Raw genomic sequence first — 11,928 nt, 5'->3', positions numbered from 1 at the left:
CATAGCACGTATTGTTTAACAATGTTCGTTTGGTATATTACAATATATTGCACATAGTATGCATTCTTTAAAAGTTTCTTTTGGCTTATTACATAGCACAAAATCTGCATTTCCATTTAATATACGGGTATTCATTAGTGATAATATATCACTGCACTAGCGTGCTCCACATCCCTTACAGTAATATGGACTTCCCTCTAATATCCTTTCAGATGTGAAATTTATACCCTTATAAATCATGGTTAACGAAATCAGGCGCTCAAACTGTCTTCCACAACTTATCACTGATGTCATTGGAGAATGGGACTTTGTCGAACATTATCTGCGCAGACGTAGACAAGCGAAACATCGGCGTTTGTTTGAACAGTCTGTAATCTAATCGATGGATGCAATATGCAGGAACTAAATGGTAGTTAAACAACCATGACTACAAGCATATGTACATGTGCGTTTGGATGGGTTTCTATGGAAACCCAATAGGATAAAATCATATCTTGAATTCAAAATGTTTCAAATGCGAAATACTTAAAGTCTCTCTTTTGTGTTTCTTCGAATTCGAATTCAAATACAAAAATCCTGCGAGAAATTGATAATCCTAAATAACGAAACAACACATGAAAGGTGGATGAAGCTGATGAAATTATTAATAACATTGGGAAATTCGAAATAAAAGCTTTTTTTTGGCATTGACTTTGTCGCCTATGATTTGGGTCTAGTTAAATAACAAATCTAATCATTAATACATTTTTCACTGGTGGTGGATGTGTACGCGCAGTCTTCAGTAGGCCCTGTTCATTAATCTGGAGTTCAGAGTTTGTCAGGAAAATTGCCGTAACTATACGTTCAACTATTATTATTATTGGATTCGATTTAAAGAGTAATTTCTACTAATGTATTAGTAATTGATGAAGTTTGCGGTGACAGAATGTCAATAAAAAGAAAATTAAAAAGAAAATGATGAATAAAATAATATAATTGTATTTGGAATAATCGATGGATATTCCTATCTTAAACTACGAGAATTCGTGAATTAATAAAACGTAATTCTTATTATATCAAGCGCCATATATAATACGAAAAATCAAAATAAAAAAATAGATCCTTCATGACATAAAACAAGCAATAAAAAGAAAACAAATGAAGGAATAAAATGCGAGAATTTCATCACGTCTTTTATTGTATTAAACAGAATTGATGATTTTTTTCTTGTTAAATTCATCGCTACCGATTTACGTTCTAAACTATTGCTTGTTACTATTCAAATATTTCCGACAAATAAAGAAAACATCTTATCTATCTCTGGCAATGCTCCCTTCTGTTAAAACTAAATATGATAGGATAGCGATGCAAACATGCGAAAAAAAAAAATAATAAAAGACAAACATATAGGTGATTTAATTTTCAGTCACAGCCTAGTAATAGGATCATTATTGGTCGTTATCTTTCTCACAGCTGCACGAATCCTTAGACGGTACAAAAACATTACAAAAAAACACACAAGTACATACATATAGATTATTCCTTTTGTTACATAGCTTGGCACAAGGGTAATATTAGAAAGAGATTATTGGGACGGTGTGCATTGCATAGGCAGATAAATATTGTTAGAATAATGAAGGACGAAACAGTTGCAAAGGTTGTTAGCGAATGTGGTAGAAGGTTATAAATTCAATGTAATCAGGAGACAACAGAAAACAGAAACGACTGCTAATTATAGTCTTATGCGCTCCATAGCTATAAACAAAGATAACCAGTTTTTTTTTTCTCGTTGTAGATTGTTAGGATTACATGCGACTCTGGTTATTTTTAATAGTGTGTTAGATGGTGTTTGTTTTCATGAAAAATTCTCCATTTGGTGCAAACTTTACGTTATGATCTTTTTCATCTCATGTTCGTAATATCTCTGGTGTGAAATTATATTTTAGTCTGCATGAAAATAAGAAAATGTGGAACATTCACAAAGATCCTGTTTTGTCATTTAAACCTGTTCATTCTACCACAAACTGCTCTGAAGAGAAATTCAAATATACTCCAAATATTTGGCACATTGCCAACATAGCACTGCATCTCATTATACCTCATGGATATGTCAGGCTAATGTTTAACGCTTTTTCTTACTTGTTTTGAGCATAAAAGTAACCCTGCATTGCTTCTCTGTTGAAAGATATCTTTTTGAATAAAAAAGACATATAACCGTTGAATGATTATTAAATGTCAAAACAGAAATATGTTATTGTTTCTTGGATTAAGATTTTTCATAGCATATGGGGTTTCTGTCATCCTTAAAAAAAACAATAATAAAAACCTGAGAGCGTAACCAGTATGTACATATTTATGCATGCTCATAGGTCACCATAGAATAAACAAAATTATTCAATGAATACATCGATAGTGCTAATTATCAATGATTTCGGTGGGTTGACTAAGGGTCAGATTATCCGGATCCTCTTCTGAAGACAATCATGAATGGAATTCTTTCGCTAAGTAGGATGGTCTCCCAACTGACGTAGGTGGGAATTGAAATTCACCTCTTATCGCCAGGCATTTATAAAAATCCATGTCTACGGTTACATTCAAACTCCTATTGGTTGCACAGCACAAAATGCTATTTACTGAGCCCTCCAGGATAGCTGAAGTTAAATATTGATAATAAATATTGATATTACCTAATTGAAGTAAACTCCTAAGACTGTAATTTGCAACCCTGATATATTGGATATATAGGCGGCGATCTTTAGCAGGAGTTTCCTCGATATCACCACCTTTAATTATTAAAGTAATTAATTAGGTTCCAAAGACTCTATATTCATGGAACGCTAAAAATGATTTATATGTTGTGGTTATATGGTATATATTATTATTATTATGTTATGTGTCATGATATGAAATTTCTTATTACACCAATTCGGAAAGTAAGGTAGGTATATAAATTTCCATATGCAAACTCTCAAATGGTGTAGGAAGTTACAACGAGAAAAAAAATCGTGTATATTAATTTTCAAGTAAATTCTCTTATTTCATAAAGCTTCTTAAGACTAGCATCCTATTTAGTTAGGAGATTTTTACATATCTTCAATTTCTAATTACTTGAGAAAGAGTTAGACTATGCATAATTGGTTTGAGAATAATGGCATAAGACTTACGTTTCTGCTAAAATCATTGGGTAATAATTATCCACCAGTGCCGTTAGGGGGCGCTAATCATCTATTGCACAATTCCATAGAGAAAAATATACAGATTGGGATAATCACCCGAGGGAAATTTCAAAATCCTCCAGATACTGGAACAGTTTTGAGATGAACAATAACGTTGATTAGCGCAATACAATACGATTGGCTTTGTGTGAAATATTAGTGTTCAATGAATGATGACGTCTTCATTTTAAAGAGAGGTATTGAATTCATCGTAGAAGTATCCCATCGGGTAACAATAGCCACATTGTGTGAATGATTTAAAGTACGAATTGCCTGCAATTAGAGTCATTGTTGCTGCAACAAATTATTAAAATTCGTTTTTTTTTTCAATAATTAATAAATAGACTTTTTAGAATTAATTGGAAATGCATACGTCAAAAGAGAACGGATCAAATAAAGCTTAAATTTTAGATATTTATTCCGTTGAGTTTTTAGTCTTATTTGGTAGAAATACTGTAGAATTAATTTACAGAATCTTTGCATGGATCGATACTAGCTTTGGACTGCGTTTTTTATGTTTCATTTGGTCTTCGCTGGTCTCTTATGTGGCAATCGCCATTCTACTAACACACCCGTAAAGGCAATAAATAAAAGCGCTTCATACTTCCACGATATCTTTACGATGACGTAATACTTTTATGATCAATGTTCAATTCCCTCTTATGACATGGCATTCACTAGACACAAAATCTGACTGTTCGGCTTCCAGCATTAGAAGTCGACAAATTATGGCTAGCCATGTGCTACTGGGGTAATAGCTAATGGTATTGTCTCTGAGGTATATGTAAGTCGTATATTCATTGCCCCTGATGGGGTACGAAAGTCTATTTGCGGTCTTGTAGGACAGGCTGGATTATGTTGGTTGTCTTGATAGTCGACTCTAGATAATGGATTCCTCTTCATTTGACCAGATTATCATCCTTCATTCCTTTATCTGGTGCTTGAGGAAATGTGCACGTGACTTTTGATAAGCTTTTCAATGTCAAATGCTTTTGTCTATACATATATTTTTTTAAGTAATGGATTGCAAAATTATAAAAATTAAATTAATGTCAAAAAATTTGAGTTCTTAAAACAGTAGATATTAACATCGCCAATTGAAGGCTTCAGTAATGGACGCTTCTGGAAGATTTGTGTGCAATTAAGCTTGCCCTCTGGGGGCAGTTGTGTTAGCTATGATCGGTTGAGAGTAGTAGGCCAGACACTAGTGACCAAATGCTTCCGGTGGGCGTGGCTTCCTGAGTTAGGAATGTAGTAATTTCCCTGGGGGGCACATGTGTCAATGGCTTCAGTTCTTGTGTTTTGGTTCGCGTATGGAATTATGGGTGATGGTTCAGATAAGTATTCGTGTTGTGATTGGTGGGACACTTTAAACCAAGTGCTTCCGGTGGGAGTGGCTTCATGAGATTGGTATGTTAGGATTTTCCCTTAGGTCAATATGTGTCAATGGCTTCAGTTCTTGTGTTTTGGTTTGCATATGGCATTATGGGTGATGGTAGAGATAAGGATTCGTGTTGTGATTGGTGGGACACTTTGAACCAGATGAAGATCAAGATAAGATAAGGAATCGTGATGTGAATGTTTGTTGTTATGAGATGTAGATAAGTGACGTCATTTGTTATTTGTAAATAAGTGATGTCATCTGTTAGTTGTAAATAAGTGACCTTGTTGTTTTGAATGGAAAAGAGAGATATATTAGAGATAAGGAATCGTGTCGTGATTGGTGGACATTTTAAACCAGATCAAGATCAAGATAAGATAAGGAATTGTGACGTGAATGTTTGTTGTTGTCAGATGAATTTCAGTTACGTCATTGTTAGTTGTAAATAAGTGACGTTATTGTTTTGAATGGAAAGGAAGATATACTAGAGATAAGGAATCGTGTCGTGATTGGTGGAACACTACTGACCAGATCAAGATCAAGATAAGATAAGGAATCGTGACGTGAATGTTTGTTGTTATTGATTTTGGAATTTCGCTGGGGCTCTCGTTTGTCGGGGACATCACGTGAATAATTTAATTATATATACTAATGTAACTCAAATACACTTTTTTTTTCTTCTATAAATGATTCTACTAATTTTCCAATACATTTTTGGGGTATTTCTTTAATGTTAAAGGGTGGGAATTCTTAGTGTACGTCGTGATGGCCATTGTGATTAGGTTTTCTGAATAATTAATTATATTTGTATCTCTTAAACACACACACACACACACATACACATTAGACATGAAAAGTCGTTAATGTATCCATGTTGGTACTTGAATATGTATCCTATGATTATTCTTATGAAAAAAAAACTATTCAGTATTAGAATTACACTTACCAAAAAACATACGAACAGTGATTATTGTATTACATTTATCAATTGTTATGTTCAAGTTAAAAAAAAAAACTTACATTTCTTTCCAGAATAGGAACATCTTGGTACTATCTAGGTTTTCTGAATATTCCAAATTGTTGATTAACATATATTCACAGAACACAAACACAAGTCTGAAAAGGCATTTCACTTTTTCATTATAGGTTACTGTGGCTAACATATATACACACCATAAAACATGCAAAACATAGGAGTTGAAAGATATTTCTGTAAATAACCAGAAAAGCTAGTGGACTACTTAATTTACTTTAGTATCCGATTGGTTCTCTGTATTAATTCTTTCCCACTGTTGCCCAACTTTGGTGGGAAAGTCTATGCGTCATTTTGTTTAGGGTAAGTGTTATTTCCGGTTTCGAATTCCGATTGCTGTCAGAGTATGGAATTCTGACAATTGAAATTATTATTTTTTTTTTTTCAAACTGATTGGTTATTTTCTGTATTTTACTTCTAAAGGTCATATTCTAACAGAATAACTGAGCAGAATTAATAAATATATAAAGTATATGGGAATTTATTTTCCAACACTGAATATTTCTCATTAAGTCTTATCTTAAAGTTGCCCAAGCTTGGTGGGAAAGTCTATGCGCCGTTTTGTATAAGGTAAGTGTTATTTCCGGTTTCGAATTCCGATTGCTGTTAGAGTATGGAATTCTGATAAGTGAAATTATTTTTTTTTTCTAAATTGATTTGTGTTTTACTGTATTTTACTTTTAAAGGTCATATTCTAACAGAATAACTAAGCAAAATTAATTCTGAATATTCTAAATTGTTGAGTATTAACATATATTTACAGAACACAAATACAAGTTTGAAAATTGCAGTTCTTTTTCATTATAGGTTACTGTGGCTAACATATATTCACACCATAAAACATGCAAAACAGAGGAGTTGAAAGATATTTCTGTAAATAACCAGAAAAGCTAGTGAACTACTTAATTTACATTACTATCCGATTGGTTCTCTTGAATTAAGTCTTTCCCACTCTTGCCCAAGCTTGGTGGGAAAGTCTATGCGGCGTTTTGAATAGGGTAAGTGTTATTTCCGGTTTCAAATTCCGATTGCTGTTAGAGTATGGAATTCTGACAAGTGAAATTATTATTATTATTTTTTTTTTCAAATTGATTGGTTATTTTCTGTATTTTACTTTTAAAGGTCATATTCTATCAGAATAACTGAGCAAAATTAATATATATATATATATAAAGCGTATGTGAATTTATTTTCCAACACTGTATATTTCTCATTAAGTCTTATCTTAAATATATCTCACTTATCCACTTGCTGTTTGTTGTACGTAGTGCAACAAACAGCGATCGGATAAGTGAGAATGTACGACATTGATAATCATTTACAATTTTTGGAAACTGAATTACCATCTGTTCGTATAATGGGAAAAATTATCGCTCAACATTTAAATTCATCAATGGTAAAATTAGACTTTCAAGATTTTATCCAATTCGATAAAGATTCTTTATTTTGGGACATTTATGAACATTTTACAAAAACCGTTTGTGTATATTTGCTGACAAAAGAATACAAAGAATGTTAAGGGAGGCATGGTGTCATTTCCAGACTGACACAATATCAAATGTATGGAAGTGTGGTTACCATGGTATCTGATTTAAAAATTCTTTTGCGTGACCAGCTATTCTGATGTAATGTAACCAAGAAACAGTGAGTAACAAAAAATTTTATTCATTGTACTCTTTGGAAAATATTAAGAGTCTAAACTAAATATTGTGAAATATTTTTAGGTAATTACATGTTTCGAGTTTTTCGCAGTGAATATACTTGTAAATAGTATTTCAGCAAAATAAAATGTGCATTTGTAAACATAAATGAACAAAGATGTGTGTTTTTGTTGTTGTGTTTTTCCACAGTGAATTTTTACTCAGTTATTCTGATTAGATCTTGATATTTAAATCCATAACCTTATATCTTAATGCAATTCTGTTTAATTATTTAAAAAAATCGCAACTGTGAAATTAATGCCAGGACAGGAAAAAAAGTGTCGAAAACGAATATCCATGTATTGATTATTTTTAGAAATTGTCTAATGCTACCTATTGACATTATTTGAGTTATCTGAAAACAAATCGTTCACATAATCGAAAATCCGAACTGTTAGAATTTGGTTATTTTACAGAGATAGAGTGAAAGAGAGAAACACCTAATTAAACCAACAAAATGTGACTTTAATTCTTCTTTAAAGTTTGGCATAGAGAAAATGTTTGTAATCTACAGATAACACATATACAAATTTTACCTTTCCCTACACAAAGTAAGATAAAAACACACCAACAGTATATCCAGCAGCATGTGAAAACATGTCGTTGAGTCATCTGCACAAAAGGTTCATTTTTGAAGGAATGGTCAGGGTAATGGATGGTAAGTGTAAACAGTACTATAAGAAAATACCATAGAGTCGAGTGATTTTTGGACTTAAAGTAATCGTTCATCCACTGCAGCTGCTGTTTTGTGATTTGTGTTTGGTAATGTAAAAATGATGGGTGAGCCACAAATTCTTTGAAAGTTTCTTTGTGAAAAGTTCTAATTGTTTAGAATTTTGTAAACTAAAGTTACCATAAAGTATATGATCAGAGCTAATAATCAGTGAAATAATAGTAACTATTTATTTGTGGTGCCATATGAAGTAATCGAAGAAGAAGAATGAAGGAAAACGATTATGAAAAATTGACAGTGGGTGAAAAATACGAATTTTCAGTTATCATTGGGATAATTAACTGCCAATTTCTTTTGAATAAGAGTTCAAATTTATTTCCTAAAGAAATTTGTATTTCTGATGGAATTAGTGTAAGATATTCATTGACAAAATCACCTTGTAGTTGGAAAGAATTACCTGAAAGAGTTAAAAAAACAGAATTCTTGATTAATAAAATATAACCATCAGCTGAAGTGGGAAATAGGTTCACTAGCTTTGGAAAACTAAAAAATTGGATGATAGAATCAACATGCAAATATCATATATTACTTGCCAAAGGAAGAGAAAAATCAAAAACATTAACGAAGTTAATAGGGATGCCTGTTCTTGATTTAAATGAATTTGGATGCCAAAAACATGAAAACATAACGTGTACTTTTAAATGCTTTTGGAAACAACGAAAGATTCTGTGCTTTTAATAATTCTCTAAAGTATATGTATTGGATTCGAAAATATAAATATGCAACCCTTAATTTTACTACAGTAATAAATTCCCAACAAACACCAAATGAAAATTAACTTTCAGATGAGAGTCACATTGTCAAAACCATACGATGGCAATTCAATAAGGCATGGAAGAACCTTTGATGTATTTTTCAATTTATTTATTTTCTGTTTTGTTAGATTCAGTAAATACAATTTGTAAATAATATTTCGTTCAAATAAAATGTGTAAATTTAAATGAACAAATTGGGTGTCGTAGATGTGTTATACAAATTTAAGAAGGAAGATAACATTTTTTTTCCTTGTAAAATTTCATGCCACAAAGTAACCAGAGAATTTTTTTTGATTCATTAAATTAAAAGTCTTATTTGTTCATGCAAGCCCTCAAATATTTCAAGAAACTCCTGTCAAATCTTGGAAGCAAAAGAAATAATCGGGTATTAAATTAATAGCTAGAATTTTAGTGGTGAAGATTTCACCTGAAAAGTCACAATACTGTTAGAGTTTGGTTATTTTACAGAGCCATTAGATATTTAAAACCAACGACACGTTACAAAAACTCTTAAAAAGAGTGCTGTAGAAAAACTGCAGAGAGTTCAAAACCTTGTTTGTCTCATATCAGTTACTTAAAATTTATTAATGCTAAAGAAAAAATAAATAAAATAAATAAATTCCACTTACAGAAATAGGTTAAAAGCACAACGAATCAAAGGTAAATTAATAGTTATATTGGTAACTTCCCACCGGAAACCAAGAGTTCGAACCAAAACACACGATTTCTCACCTACGTACAACAAACAGCGAGCGGATAAGTGAGATATATTTAAGATAAGACTTAATGAGAAATATACCGTGTTGGAAAATACATTCACATACACTTTATATATATATATTAATTTTTCTCAGTTATTCTGTTAGAATATGACCTATAAAAGTAAAATACAGAAAATAACCAATCAATTTGAAAAAAAAAAAATAATAATAATAATTTCACTTGTCAGAATTCCATACTCTCAATTGGAATTCGAAACCGGAAATAACACTTACCCTAAACTAAACGCTGCATAGACTTTCCCGCCAAGCTTGGGCAAGAGTGGGAAAGACTTAATACAAGATAACCAATTGGATAGTAATGTAAATTAAGTAGTCCACTAGCTTTTCTTGTTATTTACAGAAATATCTTTCAACTCCTATGTTTGGTGTGTTTTGTGGTGTGAATATATGTTAGCCACAGTAACCTATAATGAAAAAGTGAACTGCAATTTTCAGACTTGTATTTGTGTTCTGTGAATATATGTTTATAATCAACAATTTAGAATATTCAGAATTAATTTTGCTCAGTTATTCTGTTAGAATATGACTTTTAAATGTAAAATACAGAAAATAACCAATCAATTTGGAAAAAATAATAATAATAATAATTTCACTTGTCAGAATTCCATACTCTAACAGCAATCGGAATTCGAAACCAGAAATAACACTTACCCTAAACAAAACGGCGCATAGACTTTCCCACCAAGCTTGGGCAACTTTATGATAAGACTTAATGAGAAATATTCAGTGATGGAAAATAAATTCCCATATACTTTATATATTTATTAATTCTGCTCAGTTATTCTGTTAGAATATGACCTTTAAAAGTAAAATACAGAAAATAACCAATCAGTTTGAAAAAAAGAATAATAATTTCACTTGTCAGAATTTCATACTCTAACAGCAATCGGAATTCGAAACCGGAAATAACACGTACCCCAAACAAAACAGCGCATAGACTTTCCCACCAAGCTTGGGCAAGAGTGGGAAAGACTTAATACAAGAGAACCAGTCGGATAGTAATGTAAATTAAGTCCACTAGCTTTTCTGGTTATTTACAGAAATATCTTTCAACTCCTATGTTTTGAGTGTTTTCTGGTGTGAATATATGTTAGCCACAGTAACCTATAATGAAAACGTGAACTGCATTTTCAGACTTGTGTTTGTGATCTGTGAATATATGTTAATAATCAACAATTTGGAATATAAAGAAAACCTAGATAGTACCAAGATGTTCCCAATCTGGAAAGAAATGTAAGTTTTTTTTTTTTTTAACTTGAACATAACAATTGATAATTGTAATACAATAATCACTGTTCGTATGTTTTTTGGTAAGCATAATTCTAATACTGAATAGTTTTTTTTCCATAAGAATAATCATAGGATACATATTAAAGTACCAACATGGATACATTAAGGACTTTTCATGTCTTATGTGTGTGTTTGTGTGTGTGTGTTGTGTGTGTTTAAGGGACACAAGTATAATTAATTATTCAGAAAACCATCACAAAGGCTATCACGATGAACTCTAAGAATTCCCACCCTTTAACATTAAAGAAATACCACAAAAATGTATTGGAAAATTAGTACAATCATTTATAGAAGAAAAAAAAGTGTATTTGAGTTACATTAGTATATATAATTAAATTATTCACGTGATGTCCCTGACAAACGTGGGCCCCAGCGAAATTCCAAAATCAATAACAACAAACATTCACGTCACGATTCCTTATCTTATCTTGATCTTGATCTGGTCAGTAGTGTCCCACCAATCACGACACGATTCCTTATCTCTAATATATCTTCCTTTCCATTCAAAACAATAACGTCACTTATTTATAACTAACAATGACGTCACTGATATTCATCTGACAACAACAAACATTCACGTTACAATTCCTTATCTTATCTTGATCTTGATCTGGTTTAAAATGTCCCCCAATCACGACACAATTCCTTCTCTTTACCATTCAAAACAACAAGGTCACTTATTTACAACTAACAGATGACATCACTTATTTACAAATAACAAATGACGTCACTTATCTACATCTTATAACAACAAACATTCACGTCACGATTCCTTATCTTATCTTGATCTTCATCTGGTTCAAAGTGTCCCACCAATCACAACACGAATCCTTATCTCTACCATCACCCATAATGACATACGCGAACCAAAAAAATACCCCCACAATTCCATACGTGAACCAAAACACAAGAACTGAAGCCATTGACACATATGACCTAAGGGAAAATCCTAACATACCAATCCCATGAAGCCACTCCCACCGGAAGCACTTGGTTTAAAGTGTCCCACCAATCACAACACGAATCCTTATCTCAACCATCACCCATAATTCCATATGCG

This window comes from Typopeltis vanoorti, chromosome 21, assembly GCF_054136105.1.
Source record: "Typopeltis vanoorti isolate ZY-2024b chromosome 21, IOZ_Tvanoo_1.0, whole genome shotgun sequence".
NCBI lineage: Eukaryota > Metazoa > Arthropoda > Arachnida > Uropygi > Thelyphonidae > Typopeltis > Typopeltis vanoorti.
The sequence above is the reverse complement of the archived record's forward strand: the minus strand, read 5'-3'. Positions refer to the sequence as shown.